This window comes from Callospermophilus lateralis, chromosome 20 (genome assembly GCF_048772815.1).
Source record: "Callospermophilus lateralis isolate mCalLat2 chromosome 20, mCalLat2.hap1, whole genome shotgun sequence".
NCBI lineage: Eukaryota > Metazoa > Chordata > Mammalia > Rodentia > Sciuridae > Callospermophilus > Callospermophilus lateralis.
Genome location: NC_135324.1, coordinates 6,480,123 through 6,483,454, shown reverse-complemented (window position 1 = coordinate 6,483,454; position 3,332 = coordinate 6,480,123).

The following is a 3,332-nucleotide window of genomic DNA, read 5'->3' as shown; positions in this document are numbered from 1 at the left end:
GAAGGTAGCTCAGTGGTACAGCCCCCCCCCCCCACCCAGCTCAATCCCACTAACCACTGCCCCCCAGTCAGGAAGGCGGGGGGCTAGATCGAAAGGTGTTTTGCAGGCCACCATAAGGCCCTTGGAGGTTATTCTTCATGCCCCAGGAAGCCATTGGAGATGGGACCATGGGAACACCAAGGGAGAGAAAGGCCAGCGCAGATACCCAGGAGCAGCAAAGCACTGGCTCATTTCAGCCTGGGTCCCCTTCCTCCAGGAAGCCTTCCTTGCCTGACCCTCCTAGACCCTAGTTGTTCTGGTTCTACATTTTAATGATCTCCTTTCTCCCCTGCGGGCCCGGGGCTCCTGTCTCTTTAATTCATACCTCAGTTCCCAGTGTACACCTGGCCCTGGTGGGTCTTCCCTAAAAGGTTCCAGGACAAGGGTGCCGTGGTGCCAGGACTGAGGCCTGGGTGTGTTTAGGGGCAGAGGCCTTGTTCTTTCCCTTTCTGGGAAGCAGCTGTCCCCAAAGCTCCCTGGTTCCTGACCCTTGGTGGCTCCTACACACCTTGAGAAGCTGCCCCCCCACCCCAGGAGAATGCCCAGGCTCACCAGTGGTGGTGGACGATTTCAGGGGGGTTCCAAGACCTCAAACCCGAATCCAGACTCTGCCTTTACAGCCTGGTTCGTTGGTTTCTTAGACATTCCCCAAGCACGGTGCTGTGCTCCCAGCCCAGGGGAGGGGCTGGAGACCCACAAACAGGTCTCAGTTCCAGGGTTGGAACTAAGGGTATGCAAAGGGTGACCCAGAGAGGCCCTTCTGTAACACAGGTACTGGTTATTAATAGTGCTCCTGGGCTGAACTACCCATTAGGCTCCTGTGCTAAGCTTAGCTCTAGGTCATTCCGCCCTCCAAGCAGGTGGGAGTATACCCATCTCCCAAGGTTGGAAACCAAGGTTCAGAGAGGTTGAGCAACTGGTCCAAGGTCACACAGCCAGCCAAGTGGACACACCAGGGGAAATGAAACCCACTATGGCTCTTCTTGCATAGGGGATTGGAAGAGCTTTGCAGAGGAGGCGCTGGTTCAGTTGAGCCCTCAGTGGTAGAGATGCCATCTGCCTACCACCCCCGATCGATCGATCGGAGAGATGTGGGCACGTGCAGATAAGGCGGGGGCTCGCCCAGAGCTGGGGACCCACTGCTGGAGAGACGCTGGGGGGTGGGGAGATTTCCCTGCCGCAGGACGGAGAGAATGGCCTGGGGGCAGGGCGAGGGCTGCCGCAGGGCAGCCCGCAGGAGCCGGTCCTTCTCCGGTTACCTCTCTTCCTCCTCCCCGGGTCTCCTCTCCCTGGCTCCGCGCCTTCCCGCAGTGTCCCTGCTGGGGGTGGGCTCCGTGCAGGCCTGGTCGCCCGCACCCTCAAGGAGGGCTGCAGGCCACGCGCCCGGCCTGGGCCCTGCCCGCGCCCCCTCCCAGCACCGGCTCCTCACCTGGGCGCAGCCCGTTCACCTTGCGCGCGTCCCCGCAGCCGCTCCCCGCCGCAGCCTCCGAGATGCTCAGACTTGGCCAACGGAGCCCGGCGCTGCCGATCGGAGCCCGCCCACAGCAGCGCCAGCCCCGCTTAACCCTTTCCACTTGGGGGTGGACTCTTCTCCCAGTCCTGACCTCCCTTCTCTCAGAGCTTCTCTAGGAACAGAGCTGAGGTCGCCTCCCAGGGAAGTGGGTAAACCTGCAGCATCCCTGCAAGCAGGACAGCCAGCCTCCGTTTGCATTCCTCCCAAGACGGGGAGCTCACTTCCTTGATATCTTATGGGGACACACACAGGCATGCATACCCATCCACTGGTAAATCCCCCCTGCAGCTTGGTGTGTATTCTTCAGATCATTTTCCAATGCAGTTACATAAATAGGAATGAGATCATACTGTATGTGTTGTTTTTGTAACTTGCTTTCCCCCTTCACGTTACAAAGCATCCTGGCACATATCTCACGTATATATCCAAAGGTCTACTTCACTTCTTGTGTTTGCTGTTGAGAATGCCTGCATCTGGTCAGCTGGTAATCTCTATTTTTCCTGTCCCTCGTGGTTAGATATTTAGCTTGGGTCTAGCCATTTACTAGCAGGAATAATGGAGTAGGTCGTTCTTGCACATTGACACCTGTCAGATCTGTCAAACCATTTCCTAGCTGAGGCATGGTTAGGTCTGTGGTTCTGTACATTTTCATGTCTGATATCAGATGTCCAAAGGTCTCTCTTTGGATTGTTCCTAACATACTAAGTATCCATCACTACACTCAATGCATTCAGGGAGATCCACACAAGAAATATATATGAGTACTTAGTTGAGTGTGGTTGCACATACCTGAAATCCCAGTGACTTGGGAGGCTGAGGCAGGAGGATGGCAAGTTCAAGGCCAGCCTCAGCAACTTAATGAGGCCCTTAGCAACTTAGTGAGACCCTATTTCAAAAATAAAAAAGGCTGGGGATGTTGCTTAGTGGTAAAGTATTCCTGGAAGTTCAGCACCCAGTATAGGGGGAAAAAAAAGGAAGAAAAAAGAAGGAAGGAAGGAAGGGAGGGAGGGAGGGAGGGAGGGAGGGAGGGAGGAAGGAAAAAATTCTTTCCAGAATTAAGTTGAACCTCCCTCCCAGTGGTTTCCTATCTCTGGCTATGCCAAGGCCTACATCATGTAGTTCTCTCTCTCTCTCTCTCCCCCTCCCTCTCCCTCTCCCTCTCCCTCTCCCTCTCCCTCTCCTTTAAGATGGGCCTCACTATCTTGCCCAGGCTGATGTTGAACTCCTGGGCAGAAGTGATACTCCTGCCTCAGCCTCCCAGGTAGGTGTGGCTCCAGGTCTCTTCCCCCACGGCTGGCCTGAAGCTCTTCCGACTCTAGAAGGTGGCATGGGCTTTTCCCATCCCACCATTACCATCTGACCAGCCCTCTTTCCACTCTGTGAGCCCCTTCAGAATCGGATCCGCCCCTCTCATTTCTCTGGAGTCTTCTTCCATTTCTTTCAGCCTTCCCTTATAGAACAGGATTCTGGGCTCTTGAGGTTATGGAGCCTCTCCTGTTTGCTTCTTACCACTCCATGATGCACTCCTTAAAATGACTCTTGGGAATGAACCCTGTTGGCCATAAGCTAAGCTTTCACCTCCTCTTTCCTAATATCTACTCCTGTGTTAATATGACCTCTTATAGATTGATTTACAGTGTCCCTCAAGGGCTCATGTGTTAAGGCTTGGTCACCAGCCCATGGTGCTACTGGGAGGTGGTGGAACGTTTTGGAGAAAGGGATGAGTGGAAGAAAGGTCACTGGGGGTGGCCTTTGAAGGGGTTATTGGGACCTCAGCCAC